Source organism: Pelophylax lessonae (assembly GCF_965119305.1).
Source record: "Pelophylax lessonae genome assembly, chromosome: 8".
Taxonomy (NCBI): Eukaryota; Metazoa; Chordata; class Amphibia; order Anura; family Ranidae; genus Pelophylax; species Pelophylax lessonae.
In genome coordinates, this window is record NC_138775.1 from 18,406,240 (window position 1) to 18,428,893 (window position 22,654).

General features: G+C 46.3%; 1 protein-coding gene across 1 annotated transcript in view; it reads left to right on the forward strand.

The window, feature by feature from the left end:
- Positions 1-22,654, forward strand: part of BSN (bassoon presynaptic cytomatrix protein) — a 220,681-nt gene that overhangs the window by 58,951 nt on the left and 139,076 nt on the right. The window lies entirely within an intron of this gene.

Below are 22,654 nucleotides of genomic sequence, written 5' to 3' on the forward strand. Positions count from 1 at the left end.
TGGGGGTTACTACTGAGTGGGAAATCAGCAGAGCTGAGGGTTACTACGGAGTGGGAAATCAGCAGAGCTGGGGTTACTACGGAGTGGGAAATCAGCAGAGCTGGGGGTTACTACGGAGTGGGAAATCAGCAGAGCTGGGGGTTACTACGGAGTGGGAAATCAGCAGAGCTGGGGGTTACTACTGAGTGGGAAATCAGCAGAGCTGGGGGTTACTACTGAGTGGGAAATCAGCAGAGCTGGGGGTTACTACGGAGTGGGAAATCAGCAGAGCTGGGGTACCGGAGCAGGAGAAACTAGCATATGTCACGTTGGAGCAAGATAGCAGAAGGTGAGTGGGGACTGGAGAGAGAGGGATCAGCAGAGGTGGGGGTTACTACTGAGTGGGAAATCAGTAGAGCTGGGTTACTACTGAGTGGGAAATCAGCAGAGCTGGGGGTTACTACTGAGTGGGAAATCAGCAGAGCTGAGGGTTATTACTGAGTGGGAAATCAGCAGAGCTGGGGGTTACTACTGAGTGGGAAATCAGCAGAGCTGGGGGTTACTACTGAGTGGGAAATCAGCAGAGCTGAGGGTTATTACTGAGTGGGAAATCAGCAGAGCTGGGGGTTACTATAGAGTGGGAAATCAGCAGAGCTGGGGTTTACTACTGAGTGGGAAATCAGCAGAGCTGAGGGTTACTACTGAGTGGGAAATCAGTAGAGCTGGGGTTACTACGGAGTAAGAAATCAGAATAGCTGGGGTTACTACGGAGTGGGAAATCAGCAGAGCTGAGGGTTACAAATAAGCTGGGGATCTGCGGAACGGGGGTACTAACGAGCTTGGCCCCTTTAAAAAAAAAATAGAAAATCGACCCACACAGGGGATTTGCCAAGCTTTAAACAGAAGCATCAAAAAACATTATAAAAGTGGAATTTGTATTGTGTGTTTAAGTGGAAGCAAGTGGAAGTAAGCTCTAAAGGCAAGCTAAGACTTTATTCTGTGCGTTTTGTAATGCGATCCATGAAATCTCTGCCATTTCGCTGTATGCACAGCAGCGCTTTATAATCTTCTGACGCATGTTGTAATGCGTTTCTGTTAATATTTGCCGTGTCCTTGCGTTGAGCCTGCGTTTGACCAGCTCAGATCACCGCACTAGGTGTGAGGAATCCCTGACCAGCGGAGGATGAAGTGCGCGGTGCGTGGCGAGGAAAGGCTCGACGCTGCGATGGAAACCGCCACGCTCCACGTTTTAATGTGGTATAAAAGTCTTCAGCCCGTGCTGGGCAGATTTTCCTGCGCACGTCATTAACATCCAGCGAGACGCTGTGAAATGAGGTCTAACAGAGGGATGAAGTGCCGCCGACGGGAGGGCGGCTTTTCTTAGCGCCTCATTGGTTTTACTCTATCACATTAAAGCAGTCCCCCGAGTGCAGGCATTAAATTCCTCCGTCCTGATAATGGCAGGGGTGTTCTACAGACTGGGGGGGGGGGACCCAGCCACGCTTATGGTGGTGATTCTGAGTGTGGTACTGTGCAGAGTCTATGTATACAGAATAGGAACAGATACTGAGAATTAAACCCAGCATACAGGACAAGAGAAGTGGTTCTGTGCAGAGTCCATATATACAGAACAAGAACAGATACTGAGAATTACACCCGGCATACAGGACAGATACTGAGAATTACACCCGGCATACAGGACAGATACTGAGAATGGTATCTGGTGTTGGGTCTGGTTGTAGTGTGGAGGGGAAAGTTGATACTTGGTGTGAATAGAGAGTTCAGTGAAGTGGTCAGAGAGTCATTCAGGCGGAGTGCAGCGATTCGCGGGATACAAAGCTTTTCACAGGCAGTTGTATTTAAGCAGAGCGGAGCGTGTGATCTTCATTCTATTTACTCTCCATCTCCGAGACGCTGATCTGTCTCCTGACACCGCGCACAATGTCTGCTCTGTACCGGGTTGTGTCTGAGGAGGCCGGGAGGACACCATAGAGGAATATCTGCATTCATTTACCTCCGAAAGAGAAAACTTTTATTTATGAGCGTCACATGGAATTATTGTACCAGAGCAGGGGGGCAGCAAACGTTCCACAAGATTTAGACAAATAGCAAGTTGACCTTATTAATGGTTATTTTGTTAACTGGTGTATGCACAGAAATTGTTCATATTTACATCTACTGAATAGTCTACTGGACTTAAAGTGTCATTGTGATCCCTGTCCTTCACCATCAGACCTCAGATCACCCCAATTCTTTCACCTTCACTTCTCAAATCAGCCCAATTCCTTCAACTTTGCACCTCAGATCAGGCCAATTCCTTCACATCCCAGATCAGCTCGAATTATTTCACCTTTACATACATCTCAGATCAGCCCCAATTTCTTCACCATCAGACCTCAGATCAACTCAGTTCCTTCACCTTCACATCTCAGATCAGCCCCGATTCCTTCACCATCAGACCTCAGATCAACTCAATTCCTACACATCTCCTATCACCCCAATTCCTTCACCTTTACATCCCAGATCACCCCAATTCCTTCACTATCAGACCTCAGATCAACTCAATTCCTTCACCTTCACATCTCAGATCAGCCCAATTCTTTCACATCCCCATTCCTTCACATCTCAGATCAGCCTGAATACCTTCACATCTCAGATCAGCCCTGCTTTCTTCACCATTGGACCTCAGATTAACTAAATTCCTTCACCTTCACATCTCCTATCACCCCAAATTCCTTCACCTTTACATCCCAGATCACCCCAACTCCTTCACCATCAGACCTCAGATCAGCCCAATTTCTTCACATCTCATATCAGCCCAGTTTTTTCACATCTCAGATCAGCCCAATTCCTTCACATGTCAAAATAACCCTAATTCCTTCACATTTTAGACAATCCAAATTCCTGCACCTTCACACCTCAGGTGAACCCCGGTTCCTGCACCTTCACACCTCAGATCTCTTCAAATTGATCACCATCAGACTATCCCCAATTCCCTCACTGTCATTCCTCTGGATCAGCCCAATTCCTGTACCTTCACAGTTCAGATTACCCCAATTCCTGCACTATCAGACCTCAGATAATCCCAGTTCCTGCACCATCAAACCAAGATCACCCCAAATCCTGCATCATCGAACTTCAGATCACCCAAATTCCAGCACCTACTCACCTCAAATCACCCCAATTTCTGCATCGTCAAACCTCAGATCACCTAAATTCCTGCACTTTCATATCTCAGATCAGCCCTAATTCCTGCACCTTCACGCCTCAGATCACCCTAATACCTGCACTCTCACACAGATCACTCATGATTTATGCACCATCAGACCTCAGACCAGCTACAACTCCTGCATCCCCAGATCTCATATAAGCCACAGTTTCTGCATCTTCACTCCTTAGATGTTTCCTGCCCCTTTAGACCTCAGATCAGCTCAAATTTCTGCACCTTCACACCTCAGATCACCCCAATTCCTGCACCTTGATACCTCAGAGCAAACCCAATTTCTTAATATTCAGACTTCAGTTCAGTTCGAATTCCCACGCCTTCACACTTCAGATGATCCCCAATGCTTGCATCATCACACCTCAGATCACCCCAATTTCTGCACCTTAAGTCCTCAGATCACCCCAATTCCTTTACCCTCAGATTAGCCCAAATTCCAGCACCTTCAGACCTCAGATTAGCTTAATACCTTCACACCTGAGATCAGCCCCAATGCCTGTTTTTTTTTTTTTTACACAGGTACTGTTGTGGAGGGATCTGGGGTTCTAAAAGACCCCAAACCCCTCCTCAGCACTGAAAAACATTTAAAACGCCAAGTTTGGCTGTTTTGAATGCTGTAATTTTCTTTAATTTGGCGCCAGACAGTACCCGGAAGTGATGTCATGACATCACTTCTGGGTTTTTTACATGGAGACCCGATCAGAGCCAAATGTGGCTTTGATCGGGTCTTCGGCGGCCATGCAGGTAGGATGCCTGGGTCTCCTGGCAGGATGGCGGAAGGCGGCGGGGGGGGGGGGGCGTTCCCTCCCGCTCCTTGTAATGATAGCCGAAAGGCTTCTCAGCCACATCGGTTGTCATTACAAGACAGCCGACCGTTGGCTATGGACGCCGGTACCGGGGGGATGCCTCTAGCTGCAGGCATCACTCCGGTACAGCACTTTCTGAAATATCGGCAATATTGGTAACCTCCAGGGCCGATTCCGATATATTGGGGAAAGTGCATATCGGCCCCGATATATCGGCTTTGCCGATAATCGACCGATCCCTAATGCGTAGTCTTGCTCTTACCATTTTTTTTTTGGACGAAAACTGTATTGAATGAAAATTAGACGTGTTCACGTACGATAAAAATTTTATAGCCTGCTCATCAAGTTTTTGTCGTACCAAAATTTGTAATCGGCTGTCGAAACCACTATACTAACAATCCAAAAATCTGCAGATTGTTCGTCAGACAACATTTTACTTCCGATTTTCTTATCGTGTGTACGAGCCTCTCTGCAGCTGCACGGGGGGGGGGGGGGGCGGTTACCGCAGCTGCAGAAAAAGGTCTGAGGGCCACATGAAATGGCCTGGTGGGCTAGTTTCGGCTCACGGGCCTTGTGTTTGACACATGTGGCTTATATCAATGCACGATTGACACACAAGGGTTGATTTACTAAAACTGAAGAGTGCAAAATCTGCTGCAGCTTTGGTAGCCAATCAGCTTCTACCTTCAGCTTTCTTAATTAGCCACTTCAGCTCTGGAAAGTTTTACCCCCTTAATGACCAGGCCATTTGGCACTGCATTATTTTAATGACAAATTGTGCGGTTGTGTGACGCTGTACCCTAATACAATTAATTGCTGTCCTATTTTTCCCACAAATAGAGCTTTCTTTTGGTGGTATTTGATCACCTCTACGGTTTTTATATTTTGCGCTATAAACAAAAAAAGGGCAACAACTTTGAAAAAAAACGCCATATTTTTTTACTTTCTGCTATAAAACATTCCCAATAAAAAAAATTAAAAAAAAATCAATATTTTTAGGCCAATTTGTATTCTGCTACATATTTTTGGTAAAAAAAATCCCAAAAAGCATATTTTAATTTGCGCAAAGGTTATAGCGTTTACAAACTACGGGATAGATTTTTGAAATTGTTTTATTTTTTTGTTTTTATTAGTAAATGGCAGCGATCAGCATTTTTTAGCGGGACTGCGACATTGTGGCGGACAGATTGGGACCCTAACTGACATTTTTTACACTTTTTGGGGACCAGCGACATTAATCCAGTAAATCAGTGCTAAATAATATGCACTGTTACTGTATAAATGACACTGGCAGGGAAGGGGTTAATACTGGGGGGTGATCAAAGGGGTTAATGTATGCCTAACTGTGATTACTGTGTGTGTGTGGGGGGGGGGCCCTGTGACAGGCACAGAGAGATCGGGGTTGTAGCTTAGCTGAAACTGCTGATCTCTCCCTGCCTGTGTGACAGAAGATCCGCCTGCTTTGTTTACATAAGCAGGCGGGTCTTCTGTCAGTTTCTCCAACGATTTGGGGAGGCCGGCGGAAATCGCTATCATGCCTCCCGCTGTGTCCAATCACAGTGGGAGCACGGCTCCGGTGGCGCGTGCACGCTGCCGAGACCTTGTGCACGAAATCACGTGATTTTGCGCAGCCAAGCCGCCCTGCCGCATTAATACTATGGTGGGCCATCGGCAAGAGGTTAAGCTTTTTTAATAAAAATTGGAAGCTGATTGGTTTCTATGCAAAGCTGCACCAGATTTTGCACTCTCCAGTTCTAGTAAATCAACCCCCACGCCAGGGTGGATAAAAATCAATGGCTCTGAAAAAAAAAAATTAAAAGAATCTGATTTTTTTGGATTTTTATTACATTTATTTTAACCACTTTACCACCGGAGGATTTTGCTGTCTTACGTCCAGGCCACTTTTTGCGATTCGGCACTGTGCGACTTTAACTGACAATTGCGCGGTCGTGCGACACCGTACCCAAACGAAATTTACGTCCTTTTCTTCCCACAAACAGAGCTTTCTTTTGGTGGTATTTGATCACCTGTGCGATTTTTACTTTTTGCGCTATAAACAAAAAAAGAGCGAAAATTTTGAAAAAATAACAATATTTTTCACATTTTTTATATGAAATCCCCCCCCCCCCCCCCAAAAATGGAAAAATCAAAATTTTTTTAAATTTTTGGCCAATTTGTTTTCTGCTACCTATGTTTGGTAAAAAAAAATCACAATAAGCGTATTTTGATTGGTTTGCGCAAAAGTTATTGTGTTTACTAACTAAGGGAAAGATTTCTGTCATTTTTGGTGGGTTTTTTTTAACGAGTAATGGCGGCGATCTGCGATTTTTTTTTTTTTTTTGCGGGCCTGCGACATTGCGGCGGACAGATCGGACCCTTGACTGACATTTTTGACACTTTTGGGGGTACCAGTGACATTACTGCAGTAATCGGTGCTATAAATATGCACTGTTACTGTAAAAAGGACACTGGCAGGGAAGGGGTTAATTTTATTGGAGAGGGAGGGGTTAATGTATGCCTGGTGCTTACTGAAGTGTGTGGGGGGAGGTGACTGAGTGACACAGGGACAGATCACATGTTGAGCTATGCTGAACCCTGCAATCTGACCCTGCCTGTCACTTAGGAGATCCGCCCGCTTTGTTTACACAAACGGGCGGATCTCCACACTCGATTCCCCGATGATCGGGGAAGAGCGGCGGTGATCACCGTCGCTCCTCCCCTGGCCCGACTCCCGCTGTGACTGAAAACAGTGGGAGCGAGTCTCCGGCAGTGCGCTAGCGCCGCCCACAAGGGGAGAAGTCCAGCGACGTAGGTCTACGTCGCTGGACGGGAACGAGCCACTTTGCCGCAGTACAGTCCCAGTGACTGGTCGGCAAGTGGTTAATAAAATGCTTTTGGAGTAAAAATCTATCTAAAGATAATTTTATATTGAAGATACATTATTAATTTCATTTATTCAGCATGAAATGGTGCTTAGTTATGTAGCATAAGGCTGTATATTCTGCAATATTTACATTTTTGGTAAACTCATTCAATGAATCCAAGCTCTGCAAGCTGAGATAACATGCACTGCATTGATGCACTCACACAATTTCACACTAACCATGAGATAAAATAAAACTGTGTACACTAAAAAACTCTGATTGAATCGGTTCTGATATTCTGAACTACTAGCAAGAGCATCCTTACATTTAAAGAGCACCTGTCATTTCAGATCCATCATGGCAGTGCCTGTTAGCGGGCATCCACTCACCTGCTGCTGCCACGTCCCTCACCTTGTTGTGTCACTGCCGCACCACCAGCCGTCCCATTAAAGTGAATGGGACTGTCGGTGAGTCAACAGCGGGACAGAGGAGGAGGAGCTGCTGCAGGACAGAAATTACAGTTGCTCTTGAAAAATTATGATTTAAATTGAGTTGGTTTAAATCAAGCCTCTTTACTAGTGATTTACATCATGATTTAAAGGGTAACTCCACTTTCGTAGGGAAAAAAATAGCAAATAAAAAACATATAATAAAGCGTATACGATTGTGACACAAATCATAATATAATTGAATGTTATTAAAAATTACCTTTCCATTTCAATCTGCAGCTATTGTAATTTTCTGAAATTGCAATGCAATATGGCCACCTGGAGCTGTTCTTTACACAGAATGTATACTGACCACACCCCCAGAAACATCATTTCCTGCTTGTGTGATTGGCTCACCAGTTTTCCCATAAGTCTACCTAAGATACAAATTAGATTTCTGGCATCCTCTGCAACAAAAATGTCCTTTTTGGTGAGATACTCCCAATAGGAACACGTCTAAAGGGATGCAGACCCAGCAGATTTCCTCATTAGTGCTCTGCAGCTGCCACAGCTGATAGATAATTATGAAACCACTCCCATTAGACCCACTCAGCACAGAGGAACAAACAATGATTTCTTCTGAATAACAAAAGGTAGAAATCTGCAACAAAGTTTGTTATAATCCCTGCAATGTACAGAGCTCACCCAGAGGGGAATGTTTTTTTTTCTCAACAAAAGTGGAGTTACGCTTTAAATCCACTTGATTTAAATCAAATCCACCCTGCTCCATGCTCGGCATCTGTATGATCACCGAGGAGCCAATGAGGAAGCAGCTTTCCTCCGGGTCTGAATGTTTTTTTACTAATTATCTCCATGTGTTTACCATCATTTCTGGGCAGCGTATTTCCTCCATTATAGTGATCATTCATCATAAGGCCTTGCATTAGGGCAGGGGATGTCAATCTTAATTTTATCATGGCCGCATCAGCATTATGGTTTCCCCTCAAAGGGCCGGTTGTATCTGTAAGACTAGATGTCCAGAAAAACCCACCCCCCTTACATCAGATGTTAAGAGCCCCCCCACCATCAGAAGTCAAGTGTCCCCCCCCCCCTTATATCATGGTGCACCCCTCTTTCATTGTGCTGCGACCGGGAAGACACTATGGGCATTGCTGGGAATCAGAAAGTGCAGGGTCTGGAGGAGGACCAGAGGAAGGCTGGAGTCAGCTGCCAGAGTCTGCTGAATTCTGACCCCAAGAGAGGCATAGATGAAGGAGTGCTAAGGCTGCACAGAGAGGCACAGGATCTGTAGGAGGAGTCCTGTTCTCCTCTCTGCTGCCAATTGCTGAGACATGGTGAGGGCAACCAGGAAGGGGTGACACAGCTGCAAGGGCCACATGAAATGGCCCAGCGGGCCGCATTCGGTCCGCGGGCCTTGTGTTTGACACGTGTGCATTAGGGCATTTCAACACTATTCAGAGGTTGCACAGACATACTCTGCACTGTTCACCTTGTCATGGCTCTGGTCATAACAGACTAACGAGCAGATAACGAGGAGGTCACCCAGCAGAAGACACTTTATTGAGGCATGCCAGGGAACAGAACGGTGCTCCTTGTATGTGGCAAATTTCCTTTGAGGGAAATGTAAAAAATCAGACATTTTCCAACACCAGCGGTGGAGTGGAAAGGTGATTTGAATTACGCAGTTGCGCCCACTTGTATTGATTGTACAGTGCAGACGTCACCACTAATTACCCCGTGCCCATGGAGAGTGGAGTTCAGTCAGAGCGGCTCCTCAGAGTTATCAATGAACATTGATTGTAATCTGGATGTGCCCAGGCAGGGAACTCCGACGCAACACAGATTTCAAGTGGAAAAGATGTCACGTGGATGACTAAGACACATCGGGGGGCCGCTGAAATCTTTTTCACGTTTTGAGCAGGAACAATGGATGATTAGCCCTCACATGGCAGCGTTAAATGTGTAGTCCCAGGGCGTCCAGGGGCAGAACAAGAGAGATTTGTCCCTGGAAATGTCTTTGGCGTTTTACTTTAACCTTCTGTGTAATGAAATCTATTTTCCTTTGAATAATCTGCCCGTGTCCGCCTTGACATGTGCCAAGTGTGATGAATAAAATATTCATGTGGATATAAATAGTTACAGAATACAGCGATGGGATTGTCTTATATTACATGATTGGCCATCAGAACTGCGCAGCAAAACGACCCTGGAAACAATTTGAAAAGAAATGAGAAATGCAATTTATGAGTCTGAAAGCACAGAAGAGGGGATAGATGCCTCTCGTCAACACGCCCTTCCACTTCTGCATGCATTCTCCACTATCAACTGCCATGATGGATGGGTCATGTGATCTCTTATCGGGTGCCAGTAGCACTGACTGGCTGTACACTGGTACTGAAATTGGGGCCCATCCATAGATATTGGGGTCAGTCAATACATAATGTACTCCGTCCATCAACATTTGCGTATTTCCATAAACATTATAGGTCTGTCATTAGACATTGGGGTCCTTCCACGCTTATTGGGGCTGTCCATAAACTGCAGTCTGTCCACAGACATTGGAGTTAAGCCCCGTACACACGCACAGATTGTTGGCCGTAAATTGTTGGCCAACGTCCGATCTGCCGATTTGTAGGCTTGTTAGTATGATGCTTCCGACAACCAACTGCAAATTTTCGGCCGAAAAAAATCTGGTGTGCATGGTATAACATTTTTGTTGGCCAACAAAGAACGGCCGATTGTTCCTCAGTCAGTACAGATTTCGGCAGACAAAAATCAGATGAGCAAGACTGTGCACGCTCAGAGAAGAAAAAACACACGGAAAGTCAACCATCACATGACATCACTTCTGAAGTTGGTTTTTGTTGGCCAACAAAAGTCCAGTGCAAGTCTAGAGCACATTTCAACCAACAAACACTGGACAAAAGTTGGCCGATCAGTTGGCCAACAATCTGTGCGTGTGTACGGGGCTTTAGTCTATACATATTGGGTCCATGCATAGACATTGGTGTCTATCCATAGACATTGGTAGACTTTGGGGTCTGTCCACCTGGGGACTATTCATACACATTGGGATCTGTCTGTAGACATTGGGGTCCTTCCATAGAAATTGGAGGCTGTCAACCCACACTGAGGTCTATCTGTAGACATTGGGCTCTGTCCATAGACATTGGAGCCCATTCATAGACATTGAGATCCATCCACAGACATTAGAGTATGCCCATAAATGTTGGGGTCTGTCCATTGACATTGAAGTCAATGTCATAGACATTGACATTGGGGTCCATTAATAGATGTCGGGGTCTGTCTATAGATTTTGAGTCTTTTTTTTATAATCAATGCGCTGCTTTCGTAAACATTGGGGTCTGCATATATTCATTGGGTCTGTCCATAAACATTGGAGTCTGCCCATTGACATTGGGGTCCATCCATATATGTCAGGGTCTGTCTATAGAAGTTGAGTCTGTTTATAATCCTTGCGCTGCTTCTGTAAACATCGGGGTCTGCATATAGACATTGGATCTGTCCATGAACATTGGGGGCTGTCCATCAAGTTTGGGTCCATCAACAGATGTTAGGGTCTGTCTAAAGATGTTTAGTCTGTTTATAATCATTACGCTGCTTCCATAAATTTTGGGGTCTGCATATAGACATTGGATCTGTCCATCAACATTGGGGTCCATCAATAGATGTTGGGGTCTGCCTATGGATGTTGAGTCTGTTTATAATCATTGCGCTGCTTCCAGTAAACCTTGGGATCTGCATATAGACATTGGGCCTGTCCATAAACACTAGGGTCTGTTCATTGAAATTGGGGTCTGTCCGTCAACTTTGGGGTCCATCTATAAATATCAGGGTCTGTCTATAGAGGTTCAGTCTGTTTATAATCATTGCTCTGCTTCCGTAAGCATTGGGATCTTGCTAGAGGCATTGGATCTCTCCATAAACATTGGGGTCTGTCCATTGACATTGGGGTCTGTCCGATGACATTGGGTTGTGTACACAGACATTGGGGTCTGTCCGTTGACATTGGGACATTGAGGTCTGTACACAGACATTGGGGTCTGTCTGTTGACATTGGGACATTGAGGTCTGTCCGTTGACATTGGGGTCTGTCCGTTGACATTGGGACATTGAGGTCTGTACACACATTGAGGTCTGTCCGTTGACATTGGGACATTGAGGTCTGTCCACAGACATAGGGGTCTGTCCGTTGACATTGGGACATTGAGGTCTGTACACAGACATTGGGGTGTGTCCGTTGACATTGGGACATTGGGGTCTGTCCGTTGACATTGGGACATTGGGGTCTGTCCGTTGACATTGGAACATTGAGGTCTGTACAAAGACATTGAGGTCTGTCCATTGACATTGGGACATTGAGGTCTGTACACAGACATTGGGGTCTGTCCGTTGACATTAGGACATTGAGGTCTGTACACAGACATTGGGGTCTGTCCGTTGACATTAGGACATTGGGGTCTGTACACAGACATTGGGGTCTGTCAGTTGACATTGGGACATTGAGGTCTGTCCGTTGACATTGGGGTCTGGCCATTGACATTGGGGTCTGTCCGTTGACATTGGGGTCTGTCCGTTGACATTGGGACATTGAGGTCTGTACACAGGCATTGGGGTCTATCCGTTGACATTGGGACATTGAGGTCTGTACACAGAAATTGGGGTCTGTCTGTTGACATTGGGACATTGGGGTCTGTCTGTTGACATTGGGACATTGGGGTCTGTCCATTGACATTGAGGTCTGTACACAGACATTGGGGTCTGTACGTTGACATTGGAACATTCAGGTCTGTCCGTTGACATTGGGACTTGAGGTCTGTACACAGACATTGGGGTCTGTGGATAAACATTGGGACATTGAAGTCTGTACACAGACATTGGGGTCTATCCATTGACATTGGGACATTGAGATCTGTACACAGAAATTGGAGTCTGTCCGTTGACATTGGGACATTGAGGTCTGTAGACAGACATTGGGGTCTGTCTGTTGACATTGGGACATTGAGGTCTGTAGACAGACATTGGGGTCTGTCCATTGACAATGGGACATTGAGGTCTGTCCGTTGACATTGGGGTCTGTCCGTTGATATTGGGACATTGAGGTCTTTACACAGACATTGGGATCTGTCCATTGACATTGGGACATTGAGGTCTGTCCGTTGACATTGGGGTCTGTCCATTGACAATGGGACATTGAGGTCTGTACACAGACATTGGGGTCTGTCCGTTGACACTGCGATTCTACTAAAAGGAATCACACTTCCACCATGGATGTAATTTCCACTAGGCATCTTTATGACACATCACAAGCACGTTATCAGTGCGCTTCCATATGGTTCTGTTAGCTGCAGCTATGCCGGCTGATCTGTAGATTTTCCCCAATCCGTCAAACTCCTAACAACAAAGCCTCCTACCCATACAGCAGACATCTATTGTGTGCACCGACACAGAAAATTCTATTTTCAGATGTTTGACATTGTAGCCAGATGCAGGAAACAGCAAGCAGCATCCTCAGCAGCGTGTACGCAGTATGGGGGCGAGATCTCGGAGGAAAGGGGCAGTTAATGACTTATGAGGAAATCCATGGTGTAAACTCCCTCCGATATTTATTCTTATTATGTATTCTGTGAGTGATAGGTGCTCTTTAGTGTGCTGTGCACAGTGAGGATATGGGGCCAGACTATGGGACACGGGAGTTGTCCTATGAGATTTGCGTGGGTGACGACATTGCAGCGTTTGGTGGTCCATGGATTATTACATGATGGTAAATGAGCTTTTCCAGGTCTAGTGGGATTGGAATTTCTGTAAATGGAAATGTGTAATCTGAGCTGCCATCTTGCAGTCTTTCTGTAGCACTTATTGAAGTGACGTTGCAGATTTCTGTGGTTATCCATGTGTATGGTGACTTGTTAACCTTCTGCTATAATTGGGGCTGTCACATTGGATAGCTGTTGTGACCGCACACTATTAGAGGGGGTGATTGGTTATAGTAAACTGTTGCAAATTTGCAGCCAGCGCAAACCACAGAAAAGATTAAAGGGGATTAACCATCTGCATTATGCCTAAATAAAGAAATCTGGAGACTTTCACAGCCTTTACTGTTCTTAGTGCCCCCGATGGAACTGATTTGGATTCTGAATTCCATTTTAACGCTTTTGAAATGGGCAGTAATTGTAATGGTGAGATTTCCTGCAGTAGTTTGTGTCTCTGCCCCTCCCACAATGGAGAGATTTCCTGCAGTAGTTTGTGTCTCTGCCCCTCCCACAATAGAGAGATTTCCTGCAGTAGTTTGTGTCTCTGGCCCTCCCACAATGGAGAGATTTTCTGCAGTAGTTTGTGTCTCTGCCCCTCCCACAATAGAGAGAGTTCCTGCAGTAGGTTGTCTCTGGCCCTCCCACAATGGTGAGATTTCCTGCAGTAGTTTGTGTCTCTGCCCCTCCCACAATGGAGAGATTTCCTGCAGTAGTTTGTGTCACTGCCCCTCCCACAATGGTGAGATTTCCCAGCAATAGCTTATGTCTCTGCCCCTCCCACAATGGTGAGATTTCCTGCAGTAGTTTGTGTCTCTGCCCCCCACAATGGTGAGATTTCCTGGAAGTATTGTCTCTGCCCCTCCCATAATGGTGAGATATCCTTGAGTAGTTTGTGTCTCTGCCCCTCCCACAATGGTGAGATTTCCCTGCAGTGGTTTGTCTCTGCCCCTCCCACAATGGAGAGAGTTCCTGCAGTAGTTTGTGTCTCTGCTCCTCCCACAATGGAGAGAGTTCCTGCAGTAGTTCGTGTCTCTGCCCCTCCCACAATGGAGAGAGTTCCTGCAGTAGTTTGTGTCTCTGCCCGTCCCACAATGGTGAGATTTCCTGGCAGTAGTTTGTGTCTCTGCCCCTCCCACAATGGATAGATTTCCTGCAGTAGTTTGTGTCTCTGCCCCTCCTACAATGGAGAGATTTCTCTGCAGTAGTTTATCTATTCCCATCCCATAATTGGAGAGATTTCCTTCAGTAGTTTGTGTCTCTGCCCCTCCCACAATGGTGAGATTTCTCTGCAGTAGTTTATCTATTCCCATCCCATAATTGGAGAGATTTCCTTCAGTAGTTTGTGTCTCTGCCCCTCCCACAATGGAGAGATTTCCTTCAGTAGTTTGTGTCTCTGCCCCTCCCACATTGGTGAGATTTCCTGCAGTAGTTTGTGTCTCTGCCCCTCCCACAATGGAGAGATTTCCTTCAGTAGTTTGTGTCTCTGCCCCTCCCACAATGGTGAGATTTCCTGCAGTAGTTTGTGTCTCTGCCCCTCCCACAATGGAGAGATTTCCTGCAGTAGTTTGTGTCTCTGCCCCTCCCACAATGGTGAGATTTCCTGCAGTAGTTTGTGTCTCTGCCCCTCCCACAATGGAGAGATTTCCTGCAGTAGTTTGTGTCTCTGCCCCTCCCACAATGGTGAGATTTCCTGCAGTAGTTTGTCTATGTCCCTCTCACAGTGGGGAGATTCCCTGCAGTAGCGTGTCTCTGCTGCTTCCACAATGGTGAGATTTGCCAACAGTAGTTTGTGTCTCTGCCCCTCCCACAATGGTGAGATTTCCTTTTAATTAGTGTCTCTGCCCCTCCCACAATGGTGAGATTTTCTGCAGTACGTTTGGTGCTCTTCGTAGTGACTGTACAGTTCTTAGCACTGTGCTGTAATCTGGGATGTCTGTAACAATGTGATGTCAGAGCTGTGACCAGAGCATGTTTCTTTGTAGATCTCTTGTATTTGTCCTGCTTATCATAGCGCGGTGTGTGAGAGATGCCGATTATCCTGTAAACGGTATTATATGTCAATATTTGTGCAGGCGCGTTGCGTCCCGGGGATTCCAGTAATCACAAGCCGTCTTCTTTTCACACAGCCTCTTTAATTAACTTAATTCATACATTATTGTATCACAGAGAGTCTCCCGGGGGCAAATATTTCATGTATCAACAGAATGCGGCTGAGTGTTCAGAGGAGAGCGGAGCAGAGAGGAATTTCACACTGGAGAGGTGTCAGTGCGTCTTCTCGCTCCGCATCGGAATCTGACCCCCTTCTCCACCTTCTTTTCTCTCACCCCCCCTTTTTCTGCCCCACTTCCCCCCCCCCCCTTTCATCTGCTCTCCTCTCACTCTCCCTCCCTTCTCCACCTTTTCCTTCCTTCTCCTCCCACCCCCACTTCTCTCTCTCCATAGACTTAGGAATAAAGGGTCAGTTCACCTTTACCAAAAATACTTCCTATGCAGGTCGGGGGGGCCTGTAAATAAACACAAACTGTGCAGCTCTGACTAAAGGTGGATAATGGGGGTATAAAATGAAGAGCCGGCAACGTCCTTCCAAAAAAGTCACTTTAACACATCGAGTGGAGTGTAAACGTAGAGTGGTTTACGCGTTTCGGCAGTAAACCCTCATCATAGCCATAACTACTCCTATGATCAAGGCGTATCATGGAGCTGCAGCATTCTGGATAAAATTAGAACCACAATTTTTATGCTTAGAATAAAGATCGCGATTCTCATACGCTTATTATCTTCCACATTTATGTCCATTCTCATCCGATCTGATCCGCTGGACGGATGGAAAATAGGGTTTCCATCCGTCCGGATTTGACGGACCGGATCGGATGTCAGCGGACATGTCTCCGCTGACATCCGCTGCCCCATAGAGATGCATGGGGCATCCGTTCAGACAATTCTAGGACAATATCCCCCTGAACAATACAATATCCCCCCGGACAATATCCCCCCGGACAATATCCCCCCGGACAACATCCCCCTGGACATCATCCCACCCGGACAACATCCCCCCCTGGACATCATCCCCCCTGGACAATATCCCCACTCTAACCCACTCTAACCCTAACCCTCTAACCCTAACCGTAACCCTATTTCCGGGGGGATATTATCCGGGGGGATGTTGTCCCGGGGGAATATTATCCGGGGGGATTATGTCCAGGGGGATGTTTTCCGGGGGGATATTGTCCTGATACCTTTCAGACCCGCCTGAAAAACTAATAGGCGGATCTGAACGGTCCGCATGTGTGAAAGGGGCCTTAAGATCGTGAGGGGGGTGAATCAAGATCGCGATAGATTTTTTTTTTTTCAACGATTAATCGTGCAGCTCTAGCGTGTTGCTGAAACGTGTAAGCCGCTGTACTTCTACACTCCACACGATGTAATAAAGTGACTTTTTCGGAAGGACGAGTTGCCGTCTCTTTACTTTATATCTCTATGTTCCATTAGTGTTGAGAAGACATGCTGAGCAGGAGCACGGTCAGTCCACCTCCGTGGGGAATCTGGGCGTTGCACTTTTTTTTTTGTTCAGACAGTTGGATAATTCCTTTGCTATAAGTGTATACCAGGCATGTCCAACCTGCGGCCCGGAACCGCAGGCAATGCGGCCCACTGCCCCCTTACAATTTTTTTTTTTGCTGGGGAGGAAGGAAGTCAGGTTGGGGGCACGGCCACAGCAGCTTCCAACTAACTGTAGGCAGAGGCTGCCTCGGAGGGGAGGGGAGAATGTGAAGTGTTTCTGACTCCTACCACCATGAGCACTTCAAATCACTGAAGTGGTGATGGTGGTTAGAATGTTCCTTTATTATCTCTCAGAAGAAGTAAACCTCTGTATACTGATTTCATTTCATTTGATCATCCTCTAGTTGTGTTAAATTAGTGCGGAGGGTGCGGCGACGCGGGAAGGGCGCGGCAGCATTTTATTACTTTATATACCTTAACTATAGTATATATTTTATATGCGGCCCAAGAAAATTTCTCTACACTCAATGTGGCCCAGAGAAGCCAAAAGGTTGGACACCCATGGTGTATACCATTTACGTACATTACCTCCTGAACCCTGGCCGAAAAACTCAGAGGCGGCACCCCTCCTTTTTGCCTTGTTGCTAGGACGTTACTAAGAATCTCGCGGTTATTACTGCTAAACCCCACCATCACAGGAGATAATTCTCAAACCCCTGCACATGTGTGGTCCACTATCTCTCGCATCACAGCATATTTCAGTTCAGAGCTACTGCGACAGGGGAGAGAGAGCGCATGCGAGTGGGTTTAAATCAACTGGGAGAGTCTTAACAACGTCCTAGCAACAAGGCAGGATAGGATGATGCCAAGTATTTCAGCAAGGATTCGGAAGGTACATAAATGGCCGATACCTATAGCAAGGGCGTTGTTTAACTTTGCTCAAAGCTGCTCAGTTTCTGTTCATCTACAGGTGGTCCCTCACCTGCATATAAGTTTTTTTAGTATATGTGAACTGAACTAAACCTTTAAGCTAGACCTATACGGGTCAAAATAATGCTTAATTGGATAATGCCCTTGCAATAGGTGTAGGCCATTTACATACCTCCCGAAGCTTGGCCAAACAAACTTCCAGAGGTGGAATCCCTACTTCCTGTCTTGTTGCTAGGACGTTGCTAGGACACTCCCAGCTGTTACCCCACCATCACAGGAGGGAGTTCTCAAACCCCAGCACATGTGTGGTCCACTATACTGAGGTCATGTACCTGGTGGAGATTGAGCTGTAGAGGGGGCTTCTCTTGCACCTCTTGTCCAACACCCCTGGTAGTGATAACAGGAGGTGTGAGGACACAGAGTGGCACGAGGGCCGGTATAACAGGCAGTGCCAGCTGAGGTTTGCAGGAAGCAGATGACTGCGGATTACAAGGCAGGAACCAGGAAGTGGAACACGGTGAAGCTTGATCAGCAGGCAGGAAGCGTAGCGAGACACAAGCCAAAGGTCATCAACAGCCGGGCAGCGAAGGTACAGGAACATAAGATGGAAGCAGAGTCAGGATACAGGCTGGAGTTGGTACACAGTCGGGCAGCAAGGCGCAGAAGCACAAGACAGGAGCAGAGTCAGAGCACAAGCTGCCGTCACAATAGGCAGGCAGGAATACAGAGAATGGTCAAGTGCAAACCAGGTCAAGCACAGGTAGGCAGATATAGCAGGTCAAGGAGCAGGTAAAACAGGAACCAGCTTGAAGACCACACAGCAATCTGTTCATGCCATAGTCCAGCCTAATTAGGCCATTTGGCGCCAGTGCGTGCACGTGTGTGCGTGCCCACGTGCATATGCACATTTCTTCTTGTGCACACACTAATATGTTTATGCATGGGCACTAATACTCATTCTGTATTGAGCCTTTGCTCATAATTATGAGCATGAACATGTAATGGCCTTGTGGTTCCAACTGAGCTTCTCTTACAACTGAGCTCAGAGCTACTGTGATGGGGGGGAGAGAGCGCCTGTGAGGGTGTTTTAATCAGCCAGGAGTATCCTAGCAACAAGGCAGGATGGTATGATGCCATCTCTGGGAGTTTTTCAGCCAGGCTTCGGGAAGTAAGTAAATGCTCGATACCTATAGCAAGGACATTATTTAAAGTGGTTGTAAACCCTTAAGTACACCCAGTGAAGTGACTGGCCGCAGGTGATACACAGAGATGAAACAAATGCTCCTGCATAAGTTGTACCTGTTTATCTGAAGTCTTCCCTTCTCTACACCTTTTTAAGGTCCAAAATGTATAAAACTTGTCTGAGCTGTTGGAAAGCAGGAGGCAGAGAGCCTAAATTACACTCTGAAGATCTCAGGGAGGAGAGGTCTGAGAGCCTTTTTGGAGGGGAGGGAATGGACACCCCCTCCCCCTTCACACAGCACAGATAAACAGCACTTAGGCTGTCAATCACAGGCTGTGTGCTGAAGCTCCCTCCCCTGTCACTGTTTTTCTCTTGGTGTCAGGAAAACTTGTCAGAAGTGACTCATGCTGATAGCAGATGAAGGCAGCAGACAGAAATTACACTATAGCCCCGTACACACGTACCGAATGTCGGCCGACCGATCGGCCGTCTTTTGTCTGGTGCTGTCCTGTCGGCTGAAAAGTGCAAAATACTGCACACGAATTTTGTCGGCCAACAACAGCCGACTGCAGAAGTGATGTCATGTGATGGTTAACTTTCCCTGTGTTTTTTCTTTTCTGAGCATGCCCAGTCTTGCTAATCGGCTGTCTGTCGGCCGAATTCTGTATTGACTGGCGAACAATCGGCCGTTCTGGTGACGGCCAACAAACATTTTATAGCCTGCACACCCGATTCTGTTCGGCCGAAAAGTCGTTGTCGGAAGCATCATACTAACAAGCCGACAATCGGCCGATCGTTCGGCGGCCGAATATTTATGGCCGACAATCGGTACGTGTGTACGGGGCTTTAGTGCTCTGGACAAGTACACAGTATAGAGGGATATGCTTTATTTCATGCCTGAGGTTTACAACCACTTTATCTTTGCTCAAATCCACACAGTTTGTGTTTATCTACAGGCACCCCTTATCCGCATAGGCAGTTTTTTGGTAAAGGTCAACAAACCCCCTAAGCCAGCCCCTTTTTACGGCTCAAATTTATGCCGATTCCTTCTTAATAGGCACCACACAGCTCGACAAAAGTCAATGTAAAAATCGACTAGGCTGGGTGGAAATTATTGGCCAAACAGTGATTGCATCCAATCTTGGCTGTCTAAATACAATAACCCACAGAGGATATTCCTTATCTACGTAAGGCTGAACTGAAGAATATCTAAGCTTGTATGGCCAGTCTTAGACAGTTCAGAGCCACCCCAGAAGTCCTGCTACCGATATTGGATTTCGATATGTACGTTTTTTTTATATTTTTGGTAATTCATGGCCTCATATCTAGAAAGTTCTGGGCAGGGTAGTAGAGATTTCAGATGACCAGCAGACCGGGTCTATCTTGGGACTGATCATTTAACGGTTCGGTATCAGCATTAGCATAGTTAAGTGTGCAGATTTAAGTTCTTTATATACTTTATATATATATATATATATATATATATATATATATATATATAATAAAATACATTCTGATAATGCTTTACACATTTCAGTTAGGAAATGTAGGAATAGTGCCTCATGGTTGGTATGAGTGGGAGGAATGGTACCTCATTGTTGTTATGAGTGGGAGGAATAGTGCCTCATTGTTGGCATGAGTGGGAGGAATAGTGCCTCATTGTTGGCATGAGTGGGAGGAATAGTGTCTCATTGTTGGCATTAGTGGGAGGAATAGTGCCTCATTGTTGGTATGAGTGGGTGGAATAGTGCCTCATTGTTGGTATGATTGGAAGGAATAGTGCCTCATTGTTGGTATGAGTGGGTGGAATAGTGCCTCATTGTTGGTATGATTGGAAGGAATAGTGCCTCATTGTTGGTATTAGTGGGTGGAATAGTGCCTCATTGTTGGTATGAGTGGGAGGAATAGTGCCTCATTGTTGGTATGAGTGGGAGGAATAGTGCCTCATTGTTGGTATGAGTGGGTGGAATAGTACCTCATTGTTGGTATGAGTGGGAGGAATAGTACCTCATTGTTGGTATGAGTGGAAGGAATAATGCCTCATTGTTGGTATGAGTGGGAGGAATAGTGTCTCATTGTTGGTATGAGTGGGTGGAATAGTACCTCATTGTTGGCATAAGTGGGAGGAATAGTGCCTCATTGTTGGCATGAGTGGGAGGAATAGTGCTTCATGGTTGGTATGAGTGGGTGGAAGAGTGCCTCATTGTTGGTATGAGTGGGTGGAATAGTACCTCATTGTTGGTATGAGTGGGAGGAATAGTACCTCATTGTTGGTATGAGTGGGTGGAATAGTACCTCATTGTTGGTATGAGTGGGAGGAATAGTACCTCATTGTTGGTATGAGTGGGAGGAATAGTGTCTCATTGTTGGTATGAGTGGGTGGAATAGTACCTCATTGTTGGCATAAGTGGGAGGAATAGTGCCTCATTGTTGGCATGAGTGGGAGGAATAGTGCTTCATGGTTGGTATGAGTGGGTGGAAGAGTGCCTCATTGTTGGTATGAGTGGGTGGAATAGTACCTCATTGTTGGCATGAGTGGGAGGAATAGTGCTTCATGGTTGGTATGAGTGGGTGGAAGAGTGCCTCATTGTTGGTATGAGTGGGTGGAATAGTACCTCATTGTTGGCATAAGTGGGAGGAATAGTGCCTCATTGTTGGCATGAGTGGGAGGAATAGTGCTTCATGGTTGGTATGAGTGGGTGGAAGAGTGCCTCATTGTTGGTATGAGTGGGAGGAATAGTACCTCATTGTTGGTATGAGTGGGAGGAATAGTACCTCATTGTTGGTATGAGTGGGAGGAATAGTACCTCATTGTTGGTATGAGTGGGAGGAATAGTACCTCATTGTTGGTATGAGTGGGAGGAATAGTACCTCATTGTTGGTATGAGTGGGAGGAATAGTGCCTCATTGTTGGTATGACTTGGAGGAACAGTACCTCATTGTTGGTATCAGTGGGAGGAATAATGCCCCATCAATGGTTTCAGTGGGAGGAATGATACCCCACCATTTGTGTCAGTTACAGGAATAGTGTCTCATGGGCCGGATAAAAGCAAGCCAAGGGCCACATCTGGCCCAGAGGCCACAGTTTAGAGACCACTGCCTTAGAGGAACCCTTGTAATCATTTTCAGGTGTTGGGGAACCCCTACGAAAATCAATTCACTGGGGGTCAGTGGGAAAAATGTGGCTTACATTGGTGGTCAGTGGTAAGAAAGCCGCTCTTACAGTGGTGGTCAGAATGATACCCTTAAAGATAGCTAAAAAAGATCACTGGTGGTATGCCTCTGACTGAGCAAAGTGGCATTGGCTCTGGAACCATGTAGGCACCATAAACAATTGAGATCAATCAGCCACAGCTCAAGGAACCCCTAGCAAGCTCTAGAGAAACCCTGGTTGAGAATAGCTGGTACAGATTGTTCTGTCAGAATATCATTGTTGTGCTTTGGCTCTATATTATATTTTCTGTAACTGAGAAGTACCTGATGTTCCCCTATTAACCACTTGCCGGCCGCCGCACGACTATTTACGTCGGCAGTCAGCCCCTCACTGGCAGAGTGACGTAGATCTACGTCGCTAGCCTGTGAGGGTCTAGGGAGCGAGCTCGCGCCCCCGGAGGCGCGCTCCCGCGCGGTCACGGACCCCCCCCCCGCGCGTGTGACCGGCGGACCCGATGTCCGCCGGTCACTCGGCGATCGTCGGTGCAGAGGGAGAAAGGCAGGCGGCTGATGTAAACAAGCCGCCTGTCATTCTCCCCTGTGTAGAAACAATGATCATACGGTTCTACTATGTAGGACTGTTGATCACTGTTCCTACACATCAAGCCACAGCCAATCACAGTTAGAAGCACGCCCCTAGGGACACACATAACCCCTCCCTCTCGGAAAAAGTTAACCCCTTCACTGCCAGTGTAATTTTACAGTAATAGTACATATGTATAGCACTGATTA